The sequence below is a fragment of the Nyctereutes procyonoides genome, unplaced genomic scaffold (assembly GCF_905146905.1).
Source record: "Nyctereutes procyonoides isolate TBG_1078 unplaced genomic scaffold, NYPRO_anot_genome, whole genome shotgun sequence".
NCBI lineage: Eukaryota > Metazoa > Chordata > Mammalia > Carnivora > Canidae > Nyctereutes > Nyctereutes procyonoides.
In genome coordinates, this window is record NW_026575142.1 from 39,050,771 (window position 1) to 39,066,863 (window position 16,093).

Consider the following 16,093-nt stretch of genomic DNA (forward strand, 5'->3'; position numbering starts at 1 on the left):
TGATGAGAGAAAAAAATTTAAGATGCAAACAAAATATTATAATGAGTTATCTAACATTTGAGTGGCAAAAGAAAATAGCCCTCACTGTCCTTGTAGAATGCAAATTGCTTTCTCCTTAGCAATAAATCATTCACTTGGTGAAAGATAAATATCTCATCATTATTACATGTCAGGTCCATGTAGAAAATGCTTACCTCAAATGGTGTGAGGTGTAAAAGATGCAGCTCTAGTAGAATGTGTGACTCCCGCTCTCCACGGGTCAAAAATAAATGCAAATATTGACCGGCTCTAAAACTTATATAAGCCACAACGACAGATTTTTTTTTTTTTAATTAGCCCAGCAGAACAAGGCCAGAAACGTAAGATCCAGGGTGTGTTCAAGGAGGCTTTGGAACTTGTATCCTCTGGTCGCAAAGTCTTTCCAATGGGGAGAGACAAGAAGCATGGTGAACGGGCTTAGACGATGTTGGCTCTGTCAGGAGTGGTAGAAATGAAGGGTATTTTTGCTCACTTGCTCTCATTTCGCGCCTGGGAAGTGTTCCGAATGAGAGAAATCTGGTGGAAGAGACTGGGAGACTATTTAGAAATGGATTTAAAATAGCATGTATCAATGTTTTCTAGAAGTCAGGAATGCAATGAAAATTTTTTCTGAAGTCTCATTGGAGGAGTTAAAAAGTATTGTTAGAAGTCGGAGGAATTCACCATAATGATGGCAGGTGATGTCAGCCACTCTTTCCAAGGGAGAAGGATCATTTTAGGAGATCAGTGAGCCGAGACCACTTAGCTGGGGGAGCGCACTTTGAGGTTTGGATTCCCTCCAGGGATGTAAATCACATCACATGCTGATATTTTAATATCGAATATTGTGAGAGGGCCGGGATGGAAGCTGACAGGGTGCCAGTACCCTCATGAGGACATTGCTGCCATGGAAGGGAGAGCCGGGGGCCCATCCATCACTGCTCTATTTCTTAACAGGTGGTTGTATAATTGGTTCACTGTTTCTCTGCCTTTTCCCTGTGGTATCTTCTCAATCAGGCCTGGAGCCTGTGTGGGGGGCAGATGTGTCATACTCATCTTTCAACCCCCACTCCCTCACCCCTAGGCTGGAAAGCCACAGGAAAGGGAAACTCAGATCACTTAGGAGCTAAGTGAGTGAACTGTCCATGCAGAAAGGCCAATTACGATGCCACGCCTTGCAACATAATTTGCTAGGAACTCTTACGATGGTGGCAAATCGGGATGACAAAATGCCACTGGATGAAAAAAAAAAGAAAAAAGCAAAAACTCTCTCTGCAGACAATACACAAAGAATGATACACAATGTGAAAATACGCCTTGGAAGAAAGGTGATCTATTAATCAAAATTTTACAATTAGCACTAAAAATAGACTTTATAGTGGCCTCTGAAATGGGAAGATGGAGTAAGTCATGTGGAGATGTTGGTTCTGGAGCTCCTTTGCTTCTGCAAATTCCTTTAATTCAACAAGCAACTTGAATGTTCAACACCTAAAGATGACTTTGTGTCTGTAGCCTCCTCACAATAGTGGGTGAAACTATTTCAGATTGCTTTTATGGAATTCAGGTGAAGTTGGAAGGAGAAAGCATCTGGAGTTTTAATTATGGGGGACATATTACATAATCTCAGATGAAGCTAAGAGACGTTTTGTTCTTATTTACAATTATAGGTATTTTGCTACATTCATGTATGATGAGAGTTTTAGGACCGTTAACTGGGCTCATCTTGCGATCAGCTCAGCCATGACAAATCCCCAATATGTCATCGCTAATTGTTCGCCTGACGACACACACAGTGGGGGACGGGGTTGTTTAATCTTAGCCATCTATTTGCAGATTGTTCCTGTTGGTTGAGTAAAAATTATTTCGAAAACTGTCACTTTATCAGATCATACTTTTGCATTTTAATAAATGTGGTTCAGAGAGCTGCCTGGAGCTTGTGTGGTTGATGTACCAGTCTCCCCTGCTAGCGATAATCACTGCAGAGGAGCTAGTGACAGCGTCTGCACGTGGGAGTGAAGCCATCATGTTTGGAAGAGTCTTCACTGAGCCATCTCTCCAACTGGGGAGCCTTGCCCTTATCAGGGACACTGTGGGGCAGTTAAAAGCCTCCCTCCTATGTTCTGCATAAGAATACCATCCAGAACACTCGAAAGACATTTGGACAAGCATCAGCCACAGCCATTCTGCATCCTTTGTATTATTATATGCCCTGCCTTCTGCAGGATCTCCACAGGCACAGATAGTTTTGAATTACAGACAAAAATCTCTCAGATTCTGCCAAAGATCTGTGCCAAAGTGATCATGATTATCCATCTCTGAGTATTTGCTCCTGCCAGCAACAATTAATGAGATTGAATCACTCATGATCTTTGAATATATGAAATAAAAACAGAAGCAGGAATAAAATAATGATGAACAAGGGGCTTCATTATATAAGAAACAACAACTTTTGATTGTCAAAGAAAGGCCATCCCAGCTAAAGAAACCAGGAGAAGGTTCAGGTGTCTCTAATCTTCAGGAACAGAGGATCCAGCCCGAAGCTGGCAACAGCGAAGTGGACAAGATGAGCCCTCTGTGTCCATCAGCATTAACTCTTCCTGCCCCACTACTGTGGTCTCCATGGGTCAGACCTCTTGTTCTGTTTTTCCCCTGTGTTTCCTCTGACCACCTTGATGGGGACTATGTTCCCAGAAACAGTGTGAGACCTTTCTCAGATAATCCGTGCTGCTTCATGACATGCAAATTATGTTTAAAATAGAAAACCTTTCCCCTAGGACAGAGGAATGATGATTAATTTTAACTTCTGGTGAGTGATCCACCACTGAAATAAATATAAGCGAGATGGTCAAGCTAAAATATGTTCCAGTTCCAGCAAGCTATTAAGAATCCATGTGAGTTTGGGCAATTTCTTTCTTTACTCCGAACTGCTGTTTCCTTTCTCAGTGGTCACAGAGGTCCTCCGGGCTCTATGAATCAATGATTTTCTGAATGTTAAAGGGTAAACAAATTTCTTGAAATTAAAAAAACTTGGGAAAAATATCTTCTATTGTATTGTGGAGGATATGTGACCTCTATTTTCATTGTGCTCATCCAGTCATTATTTTAAGTTACAAGCAGATGGATACTTAGCTAGACAGACGAGTAGATGGATAGAATGAAAGACAAATAGAAAGTCAAGCAGACAGGAGGGATCTAGGGTCATAGGTAATGCAAACTGGACATAGGGCATGGTCCCTATTTTAAGGAGCCCGGAGAGGGAAGGACAGGTTCTGGTTGAATCTGCCACCTGGTCCATAATATTCATTAATATGAAAGCAAGTATGTGCAGGTACAGTTTAGGCCATCTGCTTGCATGCTGGGCCAGTGGAGGTGAGGGGAACAATCTTGTGTTTTTATAGATGAATTTCCGCTCTGATGGTTTTCCCCAGGAGAGCCACTTTTCCTTTGTAAAAAGAGAAGATTGTTTCTTACACAATTTCAAAGTAAATAAATCATTTCTCCAATTTATCAAACCATCCAATTGTATATTAATTATTAAAAAATCATAAAAGTTTGAAGAGTTTAAAAAGGCCATTTAGTTTGTTTACCTGCCTCTAGGCAAGACTTACACATACCAACAGAGATAATTGGTATCCTGCCAAATGACTATTTTCTGGTCTAAGCAATGAATTTTTTCCCCTAATTAGTGTGTAGAATAAGAGTTGTTTCTTACAATTAATGAGGACGGTTACTCTTGAGGTTGTTTTAAAATCACATTCAGTACATGGCATCTAAGCATCTTAACTTGGGCTGGGCCATTTCTTCAGTAGCCACTTCCCTGGAGCATCATGTCTCCAAGACCAGCCTGTGCCCGTTACAGTGAGGGCTGCTGTGGAAAATAATCATCTCAGATATTCACAGTGAAGCTTCTGTGTTGTTGTTAATTTCTGCTCTTTAGAAAGTCTCTCTGCTCTTGTATCGTGAATGGTCCTGTCAGTCAGGCCCAGAGAGGCAAAGGCAAGGGACTGTGTTCTGGGACTCTGACCCAAGGCAAAGAGGCAGATAAGGTGTAGCCTGTAATGAGAGCAACCGTGATGCTGATCCTTGCTATGGGTCCCTTTAACATGTCTTTTGTGTAGCTCTGGACACCAGTGTTCCAGGTGTCTGACATCAGCATGTGTTTCTACATCTTACTCTACTAAGAACTCGCTGTACTCAGTGCCATGTCGAGATGATATTTAAAACCACAATATGCTCAATCAGCTCAGCCAAATGCCAGTTGCTCATTTTCCACATAAATCAGATACAATTAGTGTTTGCTTGGGCAAGTCATCACTAACACACAGCAGCCTCACACTCGTGTGTAAGTAAGTGCCCAGTGCTCCCTATCACGTGCTTTGGTGGCACACAGAGCAGCCTTCATCCAAATGTAAGAGCTTGATGGAGCCATTAAATGCAAGACCTTCTTAAGAACGAGTTTCTAGAGACAGCCAGACAGTCAATATCAAAATGTTTCTTTGAAGAAGGTCTAAGATAAACTTGAAATAAGCCAATTTAGCTTGCTGGGTAAGCAGCAATATAAGGCATGATCTTTTCCCCTCCTCCTTTCTGTCTTCCTCCTCCTCCTCCTCCTCCTCCTTTCTGTCTTCCTCCTCTTCCTTCTCCCCTTCGTCTTCCTCCTCCTCCTCATCTTTCTTCTCCTATTCCTTCTTTAAATGTAACAAAACAAATCCTTAAGGATTATTTACGAGTAATATTCAAAAGAAGATTTGGTCAATATGTTTCACCAGGAGGTTTTAATGGGAACACTTTATCCTAGTTAATAATCCCTAGGAGCCAGGTTTGCTCTGGAAAGCAAACACTGAAGTAATAACAACAGGAAAATAAACACATTCCCAAACCCTTAAGCCTAAACGGCAGAGATTTGTGTTACTATTGTTCCTCTACGGGTCTGGCTCACATTTGGTGGTGCATTTTCTCTGAAAGGAAAATGACAAGGCTGCTCGGCTCCTCCTGGAGCAGCTCGAAGACACTTAAATCTGATGACACAGAACAAATCTCCGAAAGGAGTTACAGTCATGTAAAATAATGAAGGTGGAGACACGTAGAATGCAAACATCAGTCTCATGAGAAACAAAGCTGCATATAATTGGGTGTCATAAAATGAGTAGGTATTGCCTACAAAAGGGGGGTGACGGGAGAGGGTGCCCCTCTGTCACTCTGTGTGAAGGAGGGCCCTTCTGCATCCTATTGGAAAGACAGGATCTGAGGACTGTTTCCCTTCAAAGATACAATAAAAAGCCTCTTGTTGCAAACAACATTTAGTGGTTGTGTTTTCTAGTAAAAATAAGACTCCTGGATGAATTTATTTTTTAACTCCGTAAGAGGTAGAGAAAGAGAAAACAAAATGAAACAAAGCAAAAGTAGCATAATGGAATCTAACGCTGACACATGTAGACTCGCCGTGAGGGTTTTCAAAGAAGGAAAGGATGTGATGAACATAGCCTCTGTAAGGCTGACTGCCAGTATAGACAAGTCTGTCTCTCCTAGTCCTCACAGTTCTCCTCATGGGGATCAGTGGTTCAGCTCCTCTCCACGGCAGCTCTTGGGATGCCAGCACACCTGCAGAGACCCATGAGTCTGGTCATCACTAGGTAGAAACCAATTTTAGATTTGTAACTGTTTAATGAGCTACAGTTCCCTAACCCGAGTAGTATAGACACATTATCTCCCTCCCATCCTAAACGTGTAGCATTAGTGTTCCTAGATTGTGAAGAAAGACCTTGTCCAAGAAGACGTCCTGGACCAGGTCACTAAGGACCCTGATGTTCCTGTGGCACACATAGACCTCCCTGGGCTTGGGTCTATCTAGGCTTTGGAATTCAGTATAAACTCACCTCCAGTTTTTAAAGCCAGAATTTGGAAGTTAGATCCACATACACTATCAACACTTGTATATGCATGAGATTCAATGGCCTCATGGATTGCACACAAGACTTAATAGAGAACAAACATATTTAATTGGAAATTGGAGTTCTGTCCTTTATTTCAAACTAGCTTTCGAGTCTTTGTTTCCTAATAATGGAAATGAGAATAATATATATTCTGATTATGTCAGTGATGTTTCATCAATTAAAGAGACAGTAGGTGTGCATGTCCTGAACAGTCAGAGAGAAGTATAAAGTGGAAAGAATTTTTGCCCCTAATATGGTCAGACTTAAAGAATGATACAATCTAAGCACTGAGAGAAAGCCAAAGTTTGCTGGTTGAAAATTGCTCTCAATTTAAGAAACTCTTTTATAAAGCCATTGATTTATCCATCCATCCATCCATCCATCCATCCATCCATCCACTAATCTATCCATCCAAACACCCATTCATCCATTCAATAATATATCCATATACCCAAATGTTTATTGAGAATTGGCTTTTCTTGAGACCCAGGATATTAAGTTTGGGTACTCAGTGATAAAATATGCATGATATGTGCCCTTATAATTTTTGGTGAGGAAGACTGATAGTAAAGAAGCACTTTGAAAAAAAAGAAGAAATCAGGAATGATGGCAGCACCCATTAGTGGAAAGTATTGAGAATCACAACTGAACAGGGCCTAGAGGCATGGCACGCCAATGCCCTGAACTTGGACACACACTGTTGCACAACAGCCTTCAAATAATATCTGTTGCCAGTGAATATCAGTCAGTCAAAATTAGGAAAAAGAGTGGATTATCCAACGTATGTTTTCAAAACTTAATTGTAATAATTTAACCAAAATATAATAATCCTTCTAGGTAAGGTCTTTAGAAGATGTTAATATCTAAGAACATTTTCAGATAACATAAATTCACTTGTTTCTGGTATGCAGCATAAATATTAGCCTTACTATCTTATTTATGTTATTAAATTCTTAGTATAGTAGAGAGAATAATGCCCCCCCCCCAAGAGGTCCACAGACTAATTCTAGGAACCTGAGACTATATTACCTTACTTGGCAAAAGAAGATTTGCAGATGAGATTAAGATTATGGGTCTTGAGATGGGGGAGATTATCTTGGATAGCTGAGTGGATGAAATCTTATCACAAAACCCTCAAAAGCAGAGAAGCTGGAGATATGAAACATAAGGGGTCCTCAGCCCTCATTGTTAGCTTTGAGAAAGGAGGAGTAGGCCATGAGCCATGGAACAAAGACTTGGAATGGCCTCAGGAAGCTGAGGATGGCCCTCAGTTGACAGCTTGAAGATGGGGACCTGCGTCCCACAGTCTCTAGACACTGAGGGGCATCTGAGTGGCTCAGTGGTTGAGCATCTGCCTTTAGCTCAGGTTGTGACTCTGGGGTCCTGGAATCGAGTCCCCCATCAGGCTCCCACAGAAAGTTTTATCCCTCTGTCTATGTCTCTGCCTCTCTCTGAGTCTCTCATGAATACATAAATAAAATCTTAAAAAAAAAAAAGTCAAATTATGCCAAGAACTTGAATAAACTGGGAAAGACCAGAAAATGGATTCTCCCCTGCAGCCCCCAGCAAAGAAGTCAGGCTGTGGACACCTTGACCTCAGCCCAGTGAGACTACTGTTGGACTCCTGACCTACAGAACTATAGGACAATGGATTTGTGTTGTTTTAAACTGCTAAATATGTGGTGATTTATTATGACAGTGATGGAAATCTAATTGTCTTAGAAATGTAATGAGTGAGTTTCAGAGCATTATAGGCCTGGAAACCAGAAAGACGATTTATCAGATCAAATATTCTTTACTCCTTCATCCACGTCCCAAAGTTCAGCAGGGAATGAGAGGTAGACCAATAGCCACAGGACACAAGTCCTTTGACTTACAGCCTTTTGCCTCGGATTTCCCTGACAGTCCAGGGAAAGCAGCCCTGTCACTGTTTGCTTGTCTCCAGGGTTGTCTCTGCTTCCATCGATGTCCCAGAAGGACTGAGGCCACTGCCATTCCTATGACACTCGAGAATTCTCTGCAGAAAATGGCAGACCACTGCTGAGGGACTTCTGTGCAATCCAGAATTCCCTGGCTTCGGAACTCACCTTTCCTTATTAACTTCCAAAGACTTCCATTGTCCTCCCGATGCTGCTGTCAATGTAAGCAACAGAAAGAGAGGTTTCAAGCTAACTCTCAGAACGGATCACAATGACAAATGGCTTGCAGGTCAAGTGTGCAGCAACAAGTATGTTCAGGGAGTCGGGGTAGCAATGGAAATCCACATTGGCCCCAGAGTTTCAGGGTCGAGAATGAATTGGGGACCATGGCTACAGATGTGGAACTTGCTGGCATTTCTCAGTGATGTGAGCCTTTCTAAGCCCTCCAGTTACGCTCTGCAAAATACGGCGCTTGCCTGCTCCAGCCACTGCTGGATTGTTCTGGTGGGACTCGGCTCCTCCCCATGTATTCCCCTGCCTCCTTTGTTTGTGACCTGTTTGTTCTGCTTTCTGGGCTGTGTCTGTATCATTTCTAGGGAAAGGTGACACTGGATCCCATCACTCCCCTCTTCCAAACTCAGCGAAGCCTCAGGATGGAAATTTCTAAGTGCAGGTTTAATCAGTATTTACATCACAATAACTCAGAACACCTAAATTTCAAGCCAGAAGTCCTTTTTTTTTCTATGAACTTTCAAATAGAAATTTTTCATATATTTTTCTGATTTAGTTTTCCTTCTATGTCTCTGTAAATGCTTCTGAGGATAATCATTTAATATATGTTTTCCCAAAATACACTAATCTGCAAAATAACAGGTCATTACATCCTGCGTCCCTGCCCTGCTTGGTCCCATGAATTTTCATAAAGTCCCCTCTTCTGGATCCTAAGGACAACACTCCTTCCAGAGAGCCCAGGAGTCCAGTTTCCCTGAGCCAGGGGGAAAGTGTCCCTCAGAGGGCACCATCTGGAGGAAGAAGTGCAGTGAAGGGCAGGGCAACACAATTTTGAGTGGAGGAAATGCTCCGCATCACTTGCCATCAGGGAAATACAAATCAAAACCACAATGAGATACCACCTCACACCAGTGAGAATGGGGAAAATTAACAAGGCAGGAAACAACAAATGTTGGAGAGGATGCGGAGAAAGGGGAACCCTCTTGCACTGTTGGTGGGAATGTGAACTGGTACAGCCACTCTGGAAAACTGTGTGGAGGTTCCTTAGAATTAAAAATAGACCTACCCTATAACCCAGCAATTGTACTGCTGGGGATTTACCCCAAAGATCCAGATGCAGTGAAACGCAGGGGCACCTGCAACCCAATGTTTATAGCAGCAATGTCCACAATAGCCAAACTGTGGAAAAAACCTCAGTGCCCTTCAACAGATGATGGATAAAGAAGATGTGGTCTATGTATACAGTGGATTATTCCTCAGCCATCAGAAAGGACAGACACCTACCATTTGCTTCGATGTGGATAGAACTGGAGGGTATTATGCTGAGTGAAGTAAGTCAATCGGAGAAGGGCAATCATCATATGGTTTTACTCATACAGGAAATATAAGAAATAGTGAAAGGGATTATAAGGGAAAGGAGGGGAACTGAGTGGGGGAAATTAGAGAGGGAGGTAAACCCTAAATCTGGGAAATGGACAAAGGGTTGTGGAAGGGGAGATGGACGTGGCGATGGGGTGACTGGGAGATGATGGGCAATGAGGAGGGCACCTGATGTTATACTATAACATGATGAGCACTGGGTGTTATACTATATGTTGGCAAATTGACTTTAAGTTAAAAAAATGTAAAAACAAACAAACAAACAAAGAAATTAGGACGATAAAGGTAGAACTGTTTTCAGAAACCACCACTCCCTGCAGCTGCCTTGCAAGCCTGGTGGGGTTGCCAGGGGGCAGGAGGAGCTGAAAGGCTTTGCTGCATATCCGGTCGTGTTGTTTTGATGAACAAAAAACAGGCAGGCAAATTCAGAGGTAGAACAAAGGTGAGAGTTGTGTCAGAACTAGCCAAATCAATTATGTGGAAATCCACGAGAGAAGTTTTAAAAAGAATAAAAGGGAAGTCTCATTTTCAGGTTTAAAAATCCTATTGCTGGGATTAAAAGGTGCCAGCTTCCAGTTGTAAAATAAATAAGTCTTGGAGATATAATGCACAGCTCAAGGAATATAGTCAATAATAATAAATGACTTTGTATAGTGACTGATGGTAACGAGAGTTTTCATAAGGGTCATTCTGTAATGTATAAAACTATTAAATTGCAATGATGAGCGCCTGAAACCGGTAGGATATTGTAGGTCAATTATGCATCAATTATAAACAAACAAACAAATAGAAATCCTATTGTCAAAAATGAGTTGGGGAAGAGAAAGTTAAGGTTTAATTGAATGTGAAAATTTCTAGCTTTCTTAGGAATTTTCACTTTGAATCCAGGATACTGCGAATGTTTTCTGATATATTCAAACGTGATAAAGAAAAAATGCACATTGAACACAGGGACATTCCACCTTGCAAGAGCATCTGTTAATTAATTGCTTTAAATAGTGAGCTCACCCAGTTTGTAGAGAACGCGATTTCATTGTGGTGACATGTAACCACAGCATAAGTGAGGGACACCTACCCATAGGTGAGTGCTCTCCAGTGAGGAGTCTGTGATTTGAAAGAGGGAGTCTTGAAGCCAGTCTAAATAAAAAGAGATGCCACCTCTAAATCTCTTTTGCTCTGTAACCAAAAATAAAGCCCTTTTGGAGAACAACGTTTTCTGGTGTGTGTATGTGTATGTGTGTGCGTGCTCACATACATGTTTATTCTGGAAAGCACAAGAGAGGGGTGGTCTAGGGAGAAGATGAGCCAAGGGAAGCGAATGGCATAGATCTTTCCTGGGTCCACACATCTGCTCTGAGCCCTCCAGGAGCCCAGCCTGCAATCTGGAAGGCCGTGGGTGTGGGCTCCTGTCCTCCCCTGCCCAGGAGCAAGAAAGCCGGAGGCTCGGGTGTGTTGCCACAACTGCAAAGGCAAAGATGGTTAGGAACTTGGCAGCTCTAATGATGCTAATGAGCTTGAAGCCACAACTGTTCCTTTCTCACACTAAGCTCCCACCCTGCCCTCCACCTGTCTGTTTATAAACCTGTATTTCCTTCAGGGAAGGATGGAATGTAAACATCTCATTTTTAGTCTAGATATTCAGTTTTCTATAACAGAGTTCGCAAAACAACACTTTTACCTCTTTTCTAAATCTGAGAGAGGGTGGATCTATATGTTCATACCTTAGAAATCACCCCAGCACAAACCAAATAGCTACCATTTTTTAAATTCCACTGCATTTAATTAGGTAAATTGTTGCATTTTATTAGTAAGTTTGAGTAACTTTTCCTTCTTTCCTTTTACTGTACACTCAGTAAGGCAAGCAGATCCTGTGATTATGTTTTTCATCTAATGCCAGTCATTTTAATTTCAAACAAATTATTGTTCCAATTCTATTTCCAATTAAAACAATTGGGGTCCATAGCCAATTCTATGAAGCATATGAGGATCCCATGTTTCAGCATAAATAGTTTAGAATGACAAATAGTATAAATCCTGGTGATTCGAGATTATTCTAGAATGAATTTTCATGAGAAAGACAAACAGAAGAAGATAAAATAAGTGTGGCCCAAGAAAGTCAATGTTCCCCAATTCTATCAGTTCTGCAGCCCACCCCTTCTGGATGTGACTGAGGTAGCAAACTGATGACCTCAGTGACGTCCTCTGGAGTGTCTTGCTGCCGCCAAGATCTATCAGAGTTTAAGAATGCCCTAAGCAAGTGTTTGAGGAGCCAAGAAACCATGTTATTGCTGGTCAGTGTGGCAGGTAACCCCACAAAACACTTGCTACTTAAAAACATGTTCAAGCCTGAATTGAAGAAGACACCATGGGGGCATTTTGTACCCTTTTGGAGTGTGCTGACATATGCCAACAGTTCCCAGAAGCCTGATGTGTCAAAGGACCATAAAGACATGCTGTCAGTCTGCAGACCCCACATCGCTGTATAAATCTACAGTTGGGAAGAACAGTGAGAAATGGATCAAAGTACTCAGATTTTCTTTTTGATATCAAAACTAGCAATTGGTGGTTTCATGTAAGGTATTCCAAATTCACCAAGATCATTAGTACTTGTTAATACATAGCATTGTATTGAAGTGCCTGCAGTTTGTTTCAAATTTCACATCAGACTCAATGGGTATTTTGACCTCTATTTTGAAAGGATAAAAAAAAATTGTTTAGACCAATAGATAAGCATCCATCTCAAAGAATACACTAAATCTTCATTCTTAATTTCAAAATTATTTATTCTTTTGTCTCTTTTATTTCAAAATTATTTGTTTTTTTCTTAATGGACATTGACAGTTGCTGGTTTTTTTTTTTAATTAGATTTCATCCACACAATGTGATCAACGTTTCAGAAATTGCACTTTTTAAAAAAGTCACTCCTTGCTATGCAATCATGACTTTAAAAAATATTTTTTGGTTGGAAAATATTCATATTTTAAAAACTGTTCCAAAGCTGCTGGCATTTCTGAAATTTACTTTGTAAACTATGATTGATGTTTAGCAATTTTTGCTGCCAAATATATCATTTATTTTACTTTTGCAGGATGTGCTTGGCTTTCTCCACCAAACCCAGGAAGGCCCAGGCAGTCTGTTTCATTAACTTAAATAGGAACATGAGGCTAATTTGGTTCATCAGCTTTCAAGCCTGAAAATGGATCCTGGAACACTCCTCTTCCAAATATCCATCCTGAGGCCAGATGAACAAGTTGACCCTATGTGTGCAATACTCCTAGTTCTAAATTCAAACTGAAGCCTCAAGACTGAGAAGTATAAATGTTCCTATCATGGTAGCCCAAGGTAGATGGATTGATGAATAGACATCTTCGATCCCAGGATAAAGGGCATCTGGAAGATAACCCACTATCAACACAATTGGTTCGGGTTCTCGCTTTTCTATATTCCTCTCCTGTTTTTCTATCTTCCTTCTTGTTTTTAATCCTTACTCCTAAATTTTCCTTGGGCCTGAACTTATTTATATCATTCCAACAAATTCCTCATTCTCACTTTTTGGTCTGCCCTGTGCCTGGTTTTCTTCCCAATCATTTGGTTTACATTTGCTTCCAATAATACACCGACAGCAGTGCTTTTTGATCTCAACTGGTTCTAACTGGAACCTCTAGGCTTTACCCCGAAACACACCACAGGTAAAGCAGCCTCCTCCAGTTACCTACTCTTAAATTCTGGAAAGTCCTGCATCTCTCCTCTGATCCCCTGCTTGGTTCCAAGGGAAGGCTGTGACATATGTGACAGATTCTGCATCTATACACAGAATTCACCAAAACTATGGGTTTAGTAAAAGTAGAACCAGAGCACAGGTTTACTGAAACATGATCCATTCTCATTGCTATGGGAAGCAGCATGGATAGACTTCCCTGAAGTGGTTCATTTATTCATTATTCATTCAATTGTTCACTCAGTCATGTATTCATTCAATAATTCATTCAAACACTTGATCATTCATTTATCCAGTCCTTACATACTTATGGAGCATCTATGGTGTCTAAGGTGATGCTCTAGGTGATGAGGATGCAGCAATGAATAGAGGGGATTTAAATCCTTATCATTATGGAGTTTACTATGTCAGAAGGTAATAAGGGTTATGAAAAAGATAGGGCAGAAATGGCTAGGAAGGGGGCATGTTCAACTTTTAAAAGAGTAGGCTGGGAAGGGCTCAGGGAGAAGGTAGAGGAAACCACATGAGAACAAAGGAAAAGTCATCCTAAAGGATTAAAGGAGTAGTGTTTGATGGTTCCACAGAGCTGGGGGTCGTGACTGTTTCTATCAGCCAGGTCCAGAACCTCAGTGAAGAGATGACTGGACTTTTGTAAGACAGGAGGAAGGGGGCCAGAAAGAATATTTCAAATACTGTCTAAAAGATTTCAAAATTTGATGAGAATGATAAACTCACAGTGTCAAGAATCTCCATGAATCTCAAGCACAAGGAACATGACACATCATAACTGAATGGCTCAGAACCAGTGACAAATGAAACATTTATAAGCAACCAGAGAGAGAATAAAGCACAGTAAATAAAACTGCAGATAAGGGTGATGTAGATTTCTCATCAGAAATAATGCAAGTAATGAGAGAGTGGAATATCTTCAAGGTCTGGAAGGAAATGAAAAACTTTCCATCTAGAATTCTTCATCTCACAAAATATATTCCATAAACAAAGGAGAACTTCTTGGCATACAGAAAGCTGTGAGCATCCATGACTAGCAAACAGGTACTACAGGAAACGTTCAACAAATTCCTTTTTGGAAGAATGAGAATGATGGCAGATGGATGTACATAAAGGCAAAAGGAGCCCCAAAACTTCAGGTTAAATGTTTCTTCTCATTTCAATGTCTTTAAAAGGGGCACATGGCTGGCTCAGTGTGAAGAGCATGCAACTCTTGATCTTGGGATCATGAGTTTGAGCTCCATGTTGGATGTTAGACATAACCAAAAAAATAAACTTAAAAGACAAAAATCTTAACTCTCTATAAAAGGTTATTTATTCTTTAAATAAGAATTATAACAACATAGTGTGGGGTTGGTACCATGTAAAAAATACGTGAAGTGCCTGGATGGCTCAGTCAGTTAAGCATACAACTCTTGATTTGGCTCAGGTCATGATCTCAGGGTCATGAGATCAAGTCTCATGTTGGGCTCTGCGCTGGGCATGGAGCCTCTCCCTCTGTCTCTGCCCCTCCATCCCACTTGTGCTCTCTGTCTAAAAATACATATTAATAACAAAATAAAATAAAAGTAAAATGTGTGCTAATAATAGCACCAATTTTCAGGAAAGAAGAGACAGTCCATGGCATTGTAAGGTTCTTGCACAACACATAAAGAGGTGGACTATCATTTTAGGAAAGTCTGTGATTAAAGATGTGTACTGGTAACCCAAATAGTTATAGCTAGTAAAGAGATAAAATAGAATCAAAGAAAAGTACTCAATTAATTTAAAAAAAATGAGGGGAAAGGGATCAGAGTAGATGAGAGAAATAGAAAACAAATAGGAAGATAACATTAAACTTAACCACATAGTGATTTCATCAAATACGAATGGTCTCAACATCCTTCTTAAAGGATAGATCATCATACCAGATAGAAAAAGTGAGATGCAACTCTATGTTATCTAAAAGAAAACACTTCAAATGAGAAGACACAGATGAGCAAGTTGGGAAAATGTATACAATGTTAACACCAATCAAAAAACACCGGGATTGGCTGTGTCAATATCCTACTAAGTAAATTTAGAGCAGAGAATGTTAGAAGGCATAAAGAAGTGCATTTCATAAAGATAAGAACTACAAGACCCATTAGAAAATTGGAAATATCCAGTTACTGTCAGAGATTCTAATAGCTTTCTCTCAATAATTGATAGAAACAGTTAAGACACCAAAGATTTGAACAAAACTATGAACCAGTTTGATGTAATTAATATTTATAGACCAGTCCATCCAACGAAAGCAGGATGTATATCTTTTTCATATGCATGTGGGGCGTTAACCAACATAGATCATATTCTGGGTCATAAAACAAGTCTCAGTAAATTGAAAAAGATTCAAGTTCCACCAGGAGATTCTCTGGCCAGAATGGAATTACTTTAGAAATCAATAATGAAGAGACCTAAGGAGATGAGAGCATAAATGTCTCACATATTTGATGAAAGAACATGTGAGGCAGAGAATCTAGGAGCAAAACTCTGAGGGAGAATGCCTGACATGTTTATGCAAGAGAAAAAAATTTGGCTGGGATGCGGGAAGCAAGGGAAGAAGAGAGAGATAAAAATAACATCTGAGAGGTAACAAGAATGGGAGAAGATTTGTTAAGGCTTTTTGGAAATTATAAAAGTGTCAACTTACTCTGGTTGGGATGGAAGCTTCTAGAAGGTTATTTATTTGTTTGTTTGTTTATTTTATTTATTTATTTAGTTGAAGAGTTATAGGATCCAATGTATGTCTATAAAGGATCCCTCTGGCTATTATGTAGGTAATAGAAATAACAGACTATGGGGTGGGCAAAAGAACAGAGGCAGGGAACCAGGCTATGGAGCTCTTATAATCGTTGGGATGACAG